The following is a 16553-nucleotide window of genomic DNA, read 5'->3' as shown; positions in this document are numbered from 1 at the left end:
ATTTTGATTACATCCAACATGTCTGCTGATTTGCTACTTTTATAAGGGGGTCTTCATGTGAGTAATACACACAAAGGCACCAGATGTCATGACAGATGGTATGAGCCACCATGTGGTTGCTGGGAATTTAATTCAGGACATCTAGAAGCTCAGTCAGTGCTCTTAACCTCTGAGCCATCTCTCCAGCCCTTGAAAATAGTCTTAATGGCTGAACATCTCTCCAGCACATTGTTTTGCTTTTGAGATGGATCTCTCTCTGTAGCTCAGGAATGGTCTTAAACTTAACTGTCTCCACTTCGGTTTCCCCGTGCCTGCCCTGAGTCTCCTTTGTGCTTCTTACACAGACTGATAAGCCAATGGTGACCTGTCCCGAGCCCCAAATCCTGCCAGCAGGAACAATATGCAACAACAGGATTCTTCTGCAAACAACCTTTATTGTACAGTATTCTGAGCAGGGGACCACATGGAAGAAAAATGCACTGCTTATATATGCCCAGGACACTCGTGTTACTACCTGATTGGTGTGCCTACCAGAGTCTCCATAGTATGCCCCCAGAGTGGGCTGTGACATCTGTGGTACATGCACAGTATGTCTCTCGGGCTGGGCAATGGCTCTGTTTGCTCAGTTATTGCTGGGAAGCCGGCGCCATCTTTGGGTGCAGTGCAAACAGCTTCCAACAGTGACCTGCATTTCCTACATTTTCTCTAATAGCATATAAAATCATTTGTACTGGGTTTGAACTTTGAGGGCTGAATTGGAGTGTGGGACTAACTCACAAACTCAAGTACAAATAAATGTTAAGTGTAATTATTCACTCTAGTTCACCAGATCTCCTTGAATGAGAGTATGTAGCTCAGTAAGTAGAACATAATGTTCAAAAGGTGTTTCCTCCAAAAAGCATATTATCCACTGCCTCCTCTTTTTCTTTCTTTTTTTCTTCATCTTTAATTTTTCTTTAGTTCTATTTAATGTGCAGACCCTGATATGGGAAAGTCCAACTGGTCAGTGATGAGAAATGCTTAACCTCTTAACAGTTGTCAATTGGGACTGGATATTTCTCTGTGAGCACGTTGGGGATACAGAAGCACCATGTAGCCTCTGTCTGCTGGATGTGAAGCTCATGCCTCTCATTGTATTCAACAAAAGGATGTACAGCCATGGCCTCTTGTCCCATAGGATACAAAATGAACCCTAGGTGGTCCTGAGTGCTGTAAGAAGTCCCACTGAGCAAGCCTGGAGGAGGAAGAGAGCAAGCAGCACTCCTCCATGGCCTCAGCATCAGCTCCTGCTGGCTTTGCTCAACCAGGTTCAAGCCTTGAATTCCCACCCTGACTTTTTTCAGTGATAAACTATAATCATAGAAATATAAACTCAAGTAAACACCTTTCTCTTCAGGATGACTTTAGTCTCGATATTTATCACAGCAAAGGAAATATAAGTAAGACAAAATTTTCCATATATTTCTGACACCACACATACAACCCTCCTCTTATCAATATTGCACAGTGTATTAGGTTGCTTCTGATGTTTAGATTGGAAATCAGCATATGAACCCCAAAGATCCTGTTCTCTGGTTCTTGATCTATCAGTAAAGATGATAGTAGCCAATGAACTGGAAAGAAATGTGGGACTTCTAGTATGCCCTAAGTAGGTGAGTAGACAGAGGGGAGAAGAAAGATATCTCCATCTTCCATAGAGAAAGTTGGGGGTGAAATGAAGGACACACTAGTTGAGGAAGGCCTACATGAGCCCAACCATTGAGCTAAAGCAATATAAAAATAAGTGTGTGTCAGTGTGTGTCAGTGATTGTGTGTCTTTCATCTGTGGATTCAATATTCTCTGGGCAGGGGCTGGAAGTGCAGTCTATGCAGAGCTTAAACAGGGTAGAAAAGCTACACACTACAGAGAGGACAACATACACTCCATTTCAGGACCAGGCCTGACCTGAAGAAAAATTATTCATTCCAGGAACTGACCAAAACATCCTGCCCCTCCTAAGCCAGTAGTTCCATGAAATTAGACGATAAAAACCCCCATCCAAAGATCAGCCTAGAGATAACCATTAGGATGGAAAAATATCTTATCGAAGGATGGACCATGTGGGGTGACCAATCTGTTTTATTATTAATGTTTTTTTTAGATACTCTCTGTATTTACATTTGAAATGCAACCCCCTTCCCCCACATTGCTTCCATCCCCCACTACCTCCACTTGTCTTCACAAAGGTGCACTCCCTCCTAATCACCCTCTCCACCTCATTAGCCTGGCATTCCCCTACATTGGGAAAACATGCCCTCCCTGGACCAAAGGCCTCTTCTGACACTGATGCCAGACACTGCTATCTTCTGCTGCATATGCAACTGGAGCCATGAGTTGTTGTCTCAATGTGTCCTCAAAGGGTAAGTTTTCAGTCCCTGGGAGTTGTGGTGGGTTATGTTGGTTGATAATCTTGTTCTTCCCATGAGGTTGCAAACACTTTCAGCTCCTTCAGTCCTTTCTTTACTATCTTCAGTTGGGTCCCCATATTCAGTCCGATAATTAGTTGTAAGCATACTCACTGTATCTGTATGACTCTGGCAGAGCCCCTGATGAGGCATCTCTATCTGGTTCCTGCCATTAAGAACTTCTTGGCATTAGCAATAGTGCTTGGGTTTGGTGGCTGCATACGGATTGGATCCTCAGGTGAGCAGTTGCTGAATGATCTTTTCTGCTTCTCTATTTGACCTAATTTCTTTCTCAGCATGTTTATCTTTTGAATACAGGAAGGTTTATGATTTGTTTGAAATAATTAACTTTATAACCAGCCACTTTGCTGAAATTATCAACTGTAGGATGTCTGGTGGGAACTTTGTGGTTACTTAGATATACTATTATGTCATTAGCAAATAGTAATATTTTGACACCTTTCTTTCTGATTTGTATCCCTTTGATCTCCTTTTGTTGTGTAATTGCTCTCGCCAGGACTTCTAGGACTATATTGAATAGGTAGCTGGAGAGTGTGCAGCCTTGTCCAGTCCCTGATTTTAGTGGGATTGTTTCAAGTTTCTTACCTTCAAGTTTGATGGTGGCTATTGGTTTGCTGTATATTCTTTTATTATGTTTATGTATAGGGCCTGGATTCCTGTTCTTTCCAAGACTTTTAACATAAAGGCATGTTGAATTTTGTCAACTGCTTTCTCAGCATCTAGTGAGATGACCATGTGGTTTTTCTCTTTGACTTTGTTTATATGGTGGATTACATTAATGGATTTCTGTATATTGAACCAATCCCACAGCCCTGGGATGAAGCCTACTTGATCATGATGAATGTTTGTTTTGATGTGTTCTTGCATTCAGTTTGCAAAACTTTTATTGAGTATTCTTGCATCGACGTTCATGAAAGAGATTGGACTGAAGTTTTCTTTATTTGTAGAGTCTGTGTGGTTTAGGTATGAGCATAATTGTGACTTCCAGGGTTGTCTCTTTTTTGTGATTTCTTTAATCTTTCTATTTCCATTTTCAATTCCTATAGATTACATTAGCGTTGGTTTATTTTGTTTTGCCTTTTTGCTATTCCTGAGAAGGATGTCAGACCCACCCCGCCCCCACAGGCATGCAGGTCAAAGCTTTACCACTGAGCACCACCCTCAGGCCTCACTCTATAGAAGTACAGTCTATAGGTTTAGACAAACACCTCATGAAATTCTCAGTATTATTAAGTAGGAGAGAGTAGGGTCAGTGTTGTGAAATCCCCTGAGCTCTCTGCGATTGCTTCGCACTGATGCCAGGCAGCTGCTTCAGTGGTTTTGCCTTTTCCACATTTTGAGACTTAGGGTTATACAGAATTTGGCAGCCTTCAGAGGGAATTCTTCCACCTGGTTGGATGCACTGGTAGAGAATAACTTAACTTTATAGTTTAGTTTAGTTTTGTTTTCAATGTTTTGATTTTTAAATTGCTGAGGCAGGGCCACACTAATACCACAGTGGATGCGTTTTAAACATTCACTTTGACAAAATCATTCAGTTTATGTCAGTCTCTCTAAGGTGTCTGGAGGTGTTGAATAATGCTGAGAACATTGAAGGCTTCTTACAACCTCTCCCAAACCAACCACCCAAAAGAAAATAGACTTTGGACTTTTGAATGCCCATTACACCCTACAGTGAAAGAGCAGAAAAACAAAGAGGAATAGGGAAAGGGCTTCCAAAGTGCTAGGAAGAGCTGAAATCCCAGCCCAGCAGTCTTCCTGAACAAATTTCATTTGTGACACTTCCTTAATCTTCCCACCTGCAAAGAGATGTAACTATGGCCCTAGCCTTTTGATCTCCCTCTAGGGTTCTTCTGCAGGAATGCAATGGAGATTTTATGAGAGGTCTTGGGACCTGAATTTCAAAGACTCCTGATTCAATAGATAAATAGTTCACCTCTAGGCTTGTCTGAGGCTCTGGTATTTAAGTTCATTTACTCTTTTATTTTCTATGGTGCATCTGGTTTCAAAAGATATTTTGAAATCAGAAATCAGGAAGGAAAACAAATTAGGAAAACACTTTTCAAGGAATTTAAGAATTAACGAATGGAGGTATGCCAAACCCTATATTAATCAGGACTATTTCTCTGTTGTAATTCTGATGTTTGACCACTTGTGGTTTGGCTTGAAAGACCCCAGAGGGTATCTTCCGTCTGAAGAGACCCCTCCCAAGGAGCAGCGAGACCACTCACTTCGGATGCAAGTAGCAAGAGGTTTATTTACACAGGTACCTGTGGGCACACAGTCTCTCAGAGGACTTGTGCACCGGACAAAGGGGCAGTCCCCTTTTTATAGGGCTTAGGGGGCAGAAGCAAGGTACAGAAGCAGAAGCATAGCAACAGGGTTTTAATTGGTTAGTTTAAATGAAACCAGGGTGAACTGGGGACAAGCCTCAAGTTCTTCGGAAAGGGTGGCCTTGGCCCCTCCTCTGGGACAGGGTGCTGTTTTTCGTCCTTGTCTCAGCATGTATGACAAAATATTGTGTCTTTACCCAGGTCCAGGTGGTCAACTACAGACATCTTGTTTGGCAGGGACTGTGGCAGAAATATGGCTCCAAGGACACAACTCTTGGTACCAGTCGGGGGCTGCAGCTTATCTGAAAGCTGGGCTTGTCTGAGTGTCTCCCTTTCTTTGTCTATTGCAAGCTGGCTGCCCACCGGTATCTTGCTTGGCCACCTGGGACCCTGACCTAGCCTGCCCCGTGTGTGCACAGCCTTACAGAAATGGCATTTACTGTTGCTAAGCGGGGGTCTTTCATTCCCCCATTTTCTCTTCTGCATTAAGGGAAATCTTTCACTTATTTGCATCAGGGTACCTCTGTATCCTGCTGTTGTAATCTTTGGTAGTGCTATTCAGTCAGGGCCAGTGCCTGGACAACAGAAATTTTTTCTCTGACAAATTGCAGGAGTCTGTTGATGATGCAGGGCCCAAATGTCAGAATCATGAGTAAGATCTCTATGGGTCTCATCGGGGAGGAGAGCAGGGTGGTCAACCAGGGAGACTTAGAAAACCAACTTTTGAACCACCCCTGATTGCTCTTAAACAGTTTTTGCCTCTGGGCTAGTCGTTCCCTGAGTTTGGCCATGTTATCTAGGACCAATCCTGTCTTGTCTGCATAAAAACAACATTTTTTTAGAGCGGCACACAAACCTCTCTCTTGGAGGAACAAAATATCTCTAGTCTTTTTTTATTCTGCAAGACTACCTCTGACAAGGAAGTAAGACTCTGTTCTAGTGCTGTCACTGATTTTTTTTTTTTAAGAGCTTTAATATCATTATGTATGGCTGCCTGTAGTTGCCCTATATGATTTAGATTGATTAGGTCAGTGGTTCCTGTGCCTACCCCGGCAGCAATGCCTCTCATAGTTATCTCTCTAAGAAGTAGGGCTAGAGTTAAAGAAACCAGTTTTTTTTTTTGAACCTTTTTATGATTGAAGGCAGTGGAGGATAAAGAGGGCTGTCCAGTTACTCTTGCTGGTCTCTAAGGCCAATTTTGGTCTCTTTTAGGGTAAGCACAATGTAATTTTTAATTGGTCTCTAATAAATAAGCTAATATCTAACTTACCTGGGCAACACAGATGGCCCATCATCTGATCTAATTATCTTAGGGGTGCCAAACCTAAGGAAAATTTTTGCTGGAATCTTCTTAGCTATGAACACTGCTGTTTCTCTTTGTGGGGAGGATTTACCCGCCCAGAAAAGGTATCTAAAAAGACTGATATTTATATCTATATTTTCTTGGCTCAGTTTCTGTAAAATCTACTTTCTAGTAAACCTCAGTTTTATCTTTTTTTTTTCTTCTCGGCCTTTTACATATATTTGCTTTCTGGCATGGCACACAGTTATCTATTTAAATCTGGCACAAAAGAATTTGACCTCAAGACAGTCTTTACAAGTTTGTCTACCTCTAGATGAGTCCATTGATGCATTTTTTTAAGTCCAGTACTGTACACCAGGTCCTGGATAGGGCAATGAGCTCAACAGGTTATAGGGTTAAGTACTGTGAGGTGGAGTTCTGCCACCAATTTGTTTACCTCTCAGAGATCTTGAACTGTCTAGCAGTCATTGGTTCCATGTTTCCGCACCAGTAGGAGAGGCACACTTTAAGCTGATGGACACTTACGAAGTTGTTGGAGTAACCGAATGATGAGTGTCTTGATCCCGTCTCGTGCCTTTTTTGACATGGGGTACTAACGCACTGCTGGCCTGGACTTTCAGCTCCATTTGGGTGGGGGCTGGTTCTTAGCCTCTCTCATTTCTGCAGTCTCTGACCCGGCCTGTGGATATGCCTGCAGCCACCAGTCAGTCTGATCTGAGGCAGGCTGTTTAGAGGTGGTACTCGTCTTTTAACTGGATGGTTAGAACCTGCACAGGCTCCCCTTCTGGTCTTCTAACCTGTGGTCTATCAGAGTGGAAGTGAATCTGTGCCCCATCTTAGTCAGGAGGTCTCTCCTCAACAGGGGGCAGGGACAGTCTGGCATTACTATGAATAAGTGGGATACCCAGCCCACTCCGAGATCCACAGATCTTCGGGTAGTCTATAAATATTTAAAACTTTGGAGCCACATGTCCAGGGCTCCTGTTGCTGGTGTCCCCTTTTCTTCTTGTTGGGACAATTTACAGTAAGCAGAATGATCTTTGTCAAGAGGCTCCCTCTTAGTGCCAGACTTAATTTTTATCACTGTGCCCAGAATCTCAGTCAAATTTCTCTCTTGTCTATGATCTCTCTATCTTTTCTTTTCTCTGCTTCTCGCTTTTTTTTCTCTTTGTCTCTGTCTATCTCTCTCTCCTTTGCTTATGTCACTTTTCTCAGTCCCTCTCCCTACCTGACTGCTGCTGTCTAATCACTTTCTCTGCCCCTCTTATTTGTCTATTTTTCTTTGTACACTAAGTCTTTTTTTTTTTATCTCTATGACCAGACACGTATTTTTTTTTCTCTCTCTCCCAGTTTTTCTTATTTAAGCCAAATCTCGGTCCCTTTAAGACCTGCTGCCAGAGAGCCCAGCAACAGACTGTCAGTCACTCCCTTCCTCCTGCCTCCAAGCGGACTCAATTGGACCAGCCCCAAGCCTGCCAGCCACGTAGCCCTCCCCCACTACCATTGCCACCTCCGTGCACCCCAGCCTGCAATCCGAGGAGTCTCTGGCTTAACGGGCAGTCGCTCTTTTGCCTTCAGCTCCAGCTCCTCAATGTACCCGCGGCTCTGCTCTAGCAGCGCCACCTTTTTGGCGGGTGCCCTGAACTCATTTAGCACTACTCAGGCCGCCCTGGTGGGAGTGGCCTCTCGGGGTGTTGGGGGCCAGTGGTGACGCCCCTCAGTGAGCCATAGCACCTAGCTGCTCCGGAGGCATGGGCCATGCTGGCCTCTTTTCCCGCCTGCTGTCTCAGCTACACCATCACTACATATATGGTCACTGCAGCTTAGCAACTGCCGGCAGACTCCCCACCGTCTCACTGTGCAATTTTTTTTTTTTTTTTTTTTTTTTTTTTTTTTTTTTTTTTGCTACAGCCACCAACCTTTTCGGGCTCTGTCTCTGCCCCAGGCCGGTCTTACCGCTCCCTGCACTCATTCCCTCCCCGTGCAGCCTCTGCTCTGCATGCAAGCCTCCTCCCGCTGAACTCCTCCAGGGTGCGATCCAGGTCCTTCCTGTAAGACAAAGGCCTTTACTGCCCTCTAACCGTGGTGAAGTCCCAGTCTGGTCTGGTAAGGGGAAAGGCAGCATCAATTTTATTGGGTAGCTGAGTGGGGCACCCATCTTCTCTAGGAACGTTTTTCCGGGCTTCTAGGTAGGCTCTCATCAGAGGTTAGGAGTGCCTGCAGCAGCTGTTGGCAATCTTCCCAGGTGGGCTGATGGGTAACTAGAATAGACTCAATCAAAGAGGTTAGCATACAGAAGTCTTTAGAGAAAGGGGGGGTTGTTGTTTTTTTTTTAGTTGTACAGATCAGAAGCCGAGAAGGGCCAGTATTGCAGGCGACCGTTTGGCCCCGGTCGTAAGGGGAAAGCCTGAGACGTAGGGTCTAGGGCTGGCTCTATTCTTCCACAGAGGCGTCCGGCCACTGGGGATGGAGCCAGTTCGGCCGGGGCCGCCAGCGGAAGTGCCACAGGTGCTGGGTCAGCCTCCCCGGGTGCCCCCTCCTCTGGATAGGGCGGGGGTTTTTCTGTCAGGAGGTCAATCAATAAATTATCTCTGGGTGGCTTCTCTTTTGTTCCTGTTTGGGGACCTCGGGTTACAGCGGGATAAAGGGAGGACTGGGAGGGTAAGGCAAGGGCGAGTTGTCCTATGGCTTTAAACAAGGCAACGGCAAACACAGAACAAACGAATAAGAGACAAAGACAGATCAACACAGAGCGCACAGCATCAGACGGAGACCATACAGATGAGGGTCCAGATCTGGATCCCTCCTCTCCCAGAAGTTCCACGTACAGTGGAACCAGACAGATGCCCATGGAACGTCTTCCAGGGCTGCTGAGGGGAAGTCCAAGCTCGTCAGCTCCTTCCAAGTCCGCCAGATACAGATACTGATTCAGATACTAATACTGATTACCTGATTACTTGGCGCCAAGTACCGAAAATACAGAGTTCCCTGCGCGGCAGACAGTTAGACAAACAATCAGACACAAACACAAACAAGGGCTGGCCAGCTTACCTCCCGATAGTGGGTCGGTGGTCCCTGGGTAGGGGGTCTCAGTTTCCCGGCCAATGCACCAAATGAAAGACCCCAGAGGGTATCTTCCGTCTGAAGAGACCCCTCCCAAGGAGCAGCGAGACCACTCACTTCGGATGCAAGTAGCAAGAGGTTTATTTACACAGGTACCTGTGGGCACACAGTCTCTCAGAGGACTTGTGCACCGGACAAAGGGGCAGTCCCCTTTTTATAGGGCTTAGGGGGCAGAAGCAAGGTACAGAAGCAGAAGCATAGCAACAGGGTTTTAATTGGTTAGTTTAAATGAAACCAGGGTGAACTGGGGACAAGCCTCAAGTTCTTCGGAAAGGGTGGCCTTGGCCCCTCCTCTGGGACAGGGTGCTGTTTTTCGTCCTTGTCTCAGCATGTATGACAAAATATTGTGTCTTTACCCAGGTCCAGGTGGTCAACTACAGACATCTTGTTTGGCAGGGACTGTGGCAGAAATATGGCTCCAAGGACACAACTCTTGGTACCAGTCGGGGGCTGCAGCTTATCTGAAAGCTGGGCTTGTCTGAGTGTCTCCCTTTCTTTGTCTATTGCAAGCTGGCTGCCCACCGGTATCTTGCTTGGCCACCTGGGACCCTGACCTAGCCTGCCCCGTGTGTGCACAGCCTTACAGAAATGGCATTTACTGTTGCTAAGCGGGGGTCTTTCAGGCTGATCCCAGAGACTCAGCCCTACCTAAAGCCAAGAGATAGTAAACAACTGCTTGGGCTATTGTCTTTCACCTGAAAGCTAGTATTGAACTCCACCACCCCTACCCCACCCCCTCAGTACTACTTTCCAGTATAACCTCCCCATGCCTAGTTACTAGATAAATCAGGACTCACTCCTGGAAATCATTCAGATTACCCAATCTTCAGCCTGGATACATGGCCTTGCCCCTTTCCTACCTGTGGAAATCATAGCAAGGCTGTTTTTCCAACCCCCTAATCTATTCTTTCTTTATACCCACCCCCTACCCCAGTTCTTCCTAGTGTGGTAACTTCTTTCTTAGAACGTTTGAAGCGCAAGTTTTATTCTCAAAAAATTGCCATACTCTGAACTATTGGTCTTACCTTACCCCCAAAAGAACAGACAACCTCAAGGCAGAAAGTGCGCCTCTAATTCAAGCCCCTTCAAGTTGGAGGCAGGAAGATGAAAGTTTTGAAGTCAATCTAGGTTTGATGATGAATTCCAGGCCATCTTGAAATATAGGAGTCCATTTCTCAGGGAGAAAACCACAAGCAAACAAACAAAAATGTCTTTAGAAGGGGCTAGTGGGATTAGACTAGAATCAAGGCCTTGCACATGCTAAGAATTCTTTCTATGTTGGCTGGTTATATTTAATTCAAAATCTCATGAGGCAAAAGACAAGCATTAAGTCTGCATACTTCTGTACTTCTGGCCTGTCAGATTGTCCTGGAGCAAGTTTTAATGTTCATCACATCATGGTCATTCCTTGAAATCTTGCATACACACCTAGCATAGAAATCCTGGTATCATTTATTTATTTTGATTGGCAATGTTGGGATGGAATCCAGGGCCTCCAGTATTCTCTGGCTACACAGATTATCCTATGTGTCCCTGGAGAATTTTTTGTTTGTTATCTTGGTTTTGAGATGACATCCGTATATATCACATTGGCAGGCTTTGGCTACCTTTGCCTTCTGAGAGCAGGATTGCAGATGTGGTCACCAAATCTCCCTGCAAATCGAATTTAATAGCATTTCTTCTAGGCTCTTCCCAATAGTTTCCTAGTCCTGTTGATAGAATTGGACTATTCCCCCCACACACACTTCTATCCCTTTCTCTCCATTCTCTCACCTCTCTCTCCACATGTTCCCAGACAGCCTCTTCCCTTCTTTCTCTTTCCTGTTTCTTTCTGCCTGTTCTTATTCTGCCTCAACTCCGTTCGCATCCCCTTCCAATGGCCCAAATAAATTTCATTTATCCTGGTACCTTGGAGCCCTGTGGTGGAAGGCGAGGAAAGGCTGCCTCAGCATGGTCCTACCAATACACCAGCTCCCACATCAGGATGCTGCCACATTGCAAAACATATCCCATTCTCTAGATGGACATCGATGGTTCAAACACCTAGTCAGTCACTTTTCTGAAAAATAAGCAGAAGAGGACTATGTGGACAACTGATGCAAACCACTGGAGTAACTGAAATAAAGTCCATTACAAACAACACAAAATCCCAGTCAGGAGCCCAGAACATAGACAGAGAGCACTCTTCTGGCTAGAGGGAGAGTAAGAAGCTCAAGAAGTTAGAGGGCAGAGAAGCAAATAAGCTTATTAAAGAATGGGGGACAATGCTAATAAAAGAATTCTCAATTGAGGAATATCAAATGGCTAAGAAACCCTTAAAGAAATGTTCATCATCTTTAGTTGTCAAGGAGATGCAAATCAAAACAAATCTTATTTTCACCTCACACCAGTCAAAATGGCTAAGATCAAAACTCAGGTGACAGCAGATGCTGGCAAGGAGGCCAAGAAAGAGGAACTCTTCTCCACCAACCAAACCAGTAGTGGGGATGTAAACTGGTACAACCTCTCTAGAAATCAGTCCGGTGGTTCCTCATAAAATTGGACATAGTACTACCTGAAAATACAGCTATTCCATTCCTGGGCACATACCGCAAAGATACTCCAACTTATAACAAGGAAAAATACTCCAGCAGCCTTAATTATAATATAGCCAAAAGCTGGAAAGAACCCAGATGTCCTTCAAGAGAGGAATGGATACAGAAATTGTGGTCCATTTACACAATGTAGTTCTACTCAACTTTTAAAAACCACGAGCTCATGAAATTCTTAAGCAAATGGGTGTATCTAAAAAATATCCTGAGTGAGGTAACCCAATCACAAAATAATTACCATGGTATGCACTGACCAATAAGTGGATATTAGCCCAAAAGCTCAGAATACCCAAGATACAATTCAGACGACATGAACCTCAAGAAGAATAATGACCAAAGTGTGGATGCTCCAGTCCTTCATAGAAGGGGGAACAAAAATATTCCCAGAAGAACATATGGAGACAAAGCTTAGAGCAGAGACTGAATGAAAGGCCATCCAGAGACTGTCCCCCTTGAGATCTAGGCCATATTCAGACACCAAAACCTGTCAATATTTCTGATGCCAAGAAGTACACTCTGACAGGAACCTGATACAGCTGACTCCTGAGAGGCTCTGCCAGAGCCTGACAAATACAGAGGCAGATGCTCACAGCCAACCATAGAACTGAGAACTGGGTCCTTAATGGAGGAGTTACAGACAGGATTGAAGGAAATTAAGGGACTTGTAGCCCCATGAGCACAACAATCTCAATCAACCAGAGCTCCTAGGGACTAAAGCACTATCCAAAGAGTACACATGGATGGACCCATGGCTCCAGCTGCTCACATAGCAGAGAATGGCCTTGTGGGGCTTCAGTGGGAAGAGAAGCCTGTGGTCCTGACAAGGCTCCATGCCCCAGTGTAGGTGAATGTCAGGGCGGGGAGGCAGGAGGTGGTGTGTAGGTGAACACCCTCATAGGAGCAGTGGGAGGGGCAATGGAATAAGGGGATATGGAAGGGAATCCAGGATAGGGGATAACATTTGAAATGTAAATAAAATATATCCAATGGAATCAGAAAAAAAAAAATCGGGTGCTAAATGTATAAAACCTCTCCCTGAGTTTTGTGGGTTCATGGGGTTTGTGGGTTTCAAAGAGATTCCTTCAAACAATTCAGGATATTGCCATTGGTCTGATTGCCTTCCAGAACTACAGGATATGACCCTAGTACTGGGTATGAGAAAGGATTCAACAGTTAAGAGGTTCCTCCAATCTTCCAGAGGACCCGTTTACAATGCCCATCACTTACAAAGTAGTTCACACCTGTCTGATTATATAACTCCAATTCTGAGGGCTCCACTATACTGTCTAGCCCTATTCTGGACATTGTGGGCATAGAAATACACGTGGTACACAGACATGCAGGTAAAACAACCACAACAGTGTGCTGGCAGAGAATCTAATCCTTATTAAAGATTATTTAAGCTGTTTTTTTTTTTCTATTATATACTTTTGAGAATCTTGGATGGCTATTTTTTTGTTATAAGGTTACTTCAGTAACTTAATGGCAAAGAACAGCCTCTCAGAGAGCAGCAAAGTGAGCTCTTCTATACACCATGTGGCTTTCCCAGGCCCATCCCTCCCTGCCCCTTTGAAACACTGGGGTGGATCACAGTTGTCTCAGATCCCCAGGGCAAAGCCAGCACTCAGTGGGAAAGGATTGCTCTTCCTTTTCTACTTTGCTCCCTACTGAGAATGCAGAGTCAGGGGAATGGCCCTTGGGAATGTTGCTGGCCATCCCAACCCTGCAGATGTGTGAGATTCTATCCCTGTGTAGGTTGGCCTGTACAAAGTAAGTTTATCCCCCCCCACACTCCTTCTAAGATGATGGAGGAAACAGTGGCTAGAGAGGACTTTCTGTGGGAGATCTTCTTGCTGACTGTAACTCTGACCTAGGAGCCTTGGGCTTTGGGGTATTCAGGGACCCCTATGGTCAAAGAAGGGAACACCACTTGGGTTGGCCTGGGGGTTTCTGCTCTGGCCAGTACCAGGAGAGCCTTGGTGGAAGGGCTTCTTGGGGGACTCAGAAGCAATTCCCTTGGAAAGGGCTCTTAGAATTCTGAGAGGATTCAGGGAATTCACCCTAAGCAGGGCTCTCCTACCCTAGGCTAAGGAGATGCAGGTGCTGTGCTGGTTTGAGCTAGTAAAGCATGGCCTGCCCTGTGGATGGCTTGTTGGTCTCACCAAACATAATAAATAAGAACTTTTACTGTTAAAAATGTTTCTGTCAGACAACCGAATGCCCCAAAACTGCTGCATTTTTTGAGTGTTCATTGGCAAGTCCTCACAAAATTTCAGGCCTTTCTTTCTCTTATTTTGTTTTCTTTTTCTGTTTTTGTTTATTCTTCTGAATCATGGTCTATGTGCGAAGATCTGGCTATCCTGGAACACACTGTAGAACAAGGTAATATAAAACTCATGGAGATTACAGGTCCACCAAGGGCTCAGAGTGTATCTGAGTAGACACAGACTGAGTCTGCCATAATCCCAAAGGGGTCCAAAACAGGTCGGGCAGGCAAGGAACCACCCAGGACTGGTGCCTTGATTTGTTTGTCTTTTAGTCTCTTTTCTCTGTGTCTGACCCCTGTTTAGGTTCCTAGGCCCCTAGTGCCTTGAAGCAGGTCCAGAAAAGGCTCAGAGTGTAGCAGTTCCTGTTTCCTTGAGGTCAGTGTTGTCTGGGAAGGACAGGTTTGGATGTAGAGGCAACACGTAAGGCTATATCCCCAGGGAGTAGCTAGGCTGAGTAAGTCTATACAAAGGTCCCAGGTGGCATGGAGAGGAATCATTCCCACTCATCCTTGTGTCTTGGTGGATGGGATAATTGCTTAACAACAATATGTAAGGTGGCATTAAAGGTTATATTTTGGGGTTCCAGGTCTTGCACCTCTGAGACTCCAGAGCAGATCTGCCTGTTTAGAGCTCTCATGGTTGAATCAGAGCAGAAGCCTCCAGGCAGCTTGTTCAGGATGGATAATTGGAGAGCAATGGCATGCTTGTGTCTTTGAGGCTCTTAGAGGACTCTCCCTCCATCAGCTGTGACTTAAGACCTAGGCAGTGCATGGGGTAGGGGAGGTGGTGGGATTCTGCAGACTCTCAGTGCCCCTGAATGAAGGCTTCTCCTAGATAGTGACAGTTTCCAAAGAAACGTGGTTTACACCATCTGGTACCCAGAGATTGCCATCTGCCCTGGAAACTGTGGCTGTTGTTGTATATAATGGTGATGTAGAAGCAGAAAGAGGAGGAGCATAGGTAGGTGTGTGTGTGTGTGTGTGTGTGTGTGTGTGTGTGTGTGTGTGTATGTGTGTGTGTGTTTGTGTGTGTGTGTGTGTGTGTGTGTGTGTTTGTTTGGAGAGAGATTGGGGGGACACAGAAAGAAGGATCCCCCTGTGATGGTGACTTCGGGATTTTGGGAGAGGGACAGAAAGCATAGTGTCCCCAGTGTTTGGCTGGTGGTTACTGATGGTATGGGATGAGGTGGGGGTGGGATGGAGGGTTAGTGAGAGGAGAGAGATTGTGAGGGAATTAGCTCCTAATGGTTGCCTGGCTGCTCACTGCCTGGGGATGCTTAGTAGGTTCTTAGAATTGAGGCCCCAAGGCCAGGGCCTGGTAGTCAAAGAGGCATGTTGGGGTGGAATGTTCCATTCTTTGGACATGCCCTTCTCTTCAGCTCAGGGTAGCAGGCAGCCTGCCATGGAGACTGTGCATTTATGCAGCCTGGACACTCTGTGGCATCAGAGGCCAAAGGATGACCAGATGACATTGTGGGACATCTTCTGACAGAAGTCATATTGAGGGCTACCTGAAATAAAGACCTGAGATTCCCGGGTATGAAGACAAAGGTTTTCGGGACCCTTCTTGTTCTTTCCAATGGGAGTTGGGGCTCAGTCCAGGGAAACCTGGGGCTTCACAGGCACACACAGCAAGCAGCCCACCCATTGTCCTGGGTGCCCTGCAGATCCTCCTGCTGCCACGGAGAAAGCCAGAGTTGGGCCTAGTTCCTACTGACTGATTGAATTTTTCCCTATCCACAATCGGTGTTCCAACTTCCCCTCTGTCCTGAGCTGTTCCATGACTGATCTCACAACCCTGATTTCATAACAGTCCAGGATCATCCTGAGAGGTACTTCTTTGCAGTCAGCATTGACCTAAAACCTAGAGTGTGCCCAGAGACTGCAGAGTCAGCACCCTCAAGAAGAGAAGGGACTGTCAGCTTTAGTGGGTACCCTTGTAGGCAGGTTCAGGCAGGCAACTGCTGGATCTCTGTGCAGGTCCAGTTCTGCTGTTCTGGCTGGGCACCAAGATTGAGTGTGTGTGTAGGGCCTCAGCCCTTGGTCTTCAAGTCCAGGAATTTGTTTCTATCTGAAGCTCTGCCCTTATGGTCATGATTGGCCTGGGGGTTCCATATGGCTCTGCTAGGCTCCCCTAAAACAGCTGCTCAGGCCCATGGGGGCCCCTTCAGGGACTGGCTTTTTTCCTGAGTTTAAGGTGTGTCTGTTATCCAGTCCTTCTCTTTTTCTCTGCAGTGCATTCCCATTGCCCCTGCACCCTTCAACACCCTGGACTCTCCCGATATAGTGATAATGGATGGACCTCTACAATTTTAAGCCAGCTCTAATAGTTTTCTTTGATATGAGTTAAATTAGTCATGGAGTCTCTTCCCAGCAATTAAACTCTAAGATAGTAAAGAAGTCTTATATCAGTTTATAGGTACATTTTCAAGGGCAGAAACCTGAAGGCAGGAACAAAAGCAGAACTGGTG

This window comes from Micromys minutus (genome assembly GCF_963924665.1).
Source record: "Micromys minutus genome assembly, chromosome: X".
NCBI classification, from domain to species: Eukaryota; Metazoa; Chordata; class Mammalia; order Rodentia; family Muridae; genus Micromys; species Micromys minutus.
The sequence above is the reverse complement of the archived record's forward strand: the minus strand, read 5'-3'. Positions refer to the sequence as shown.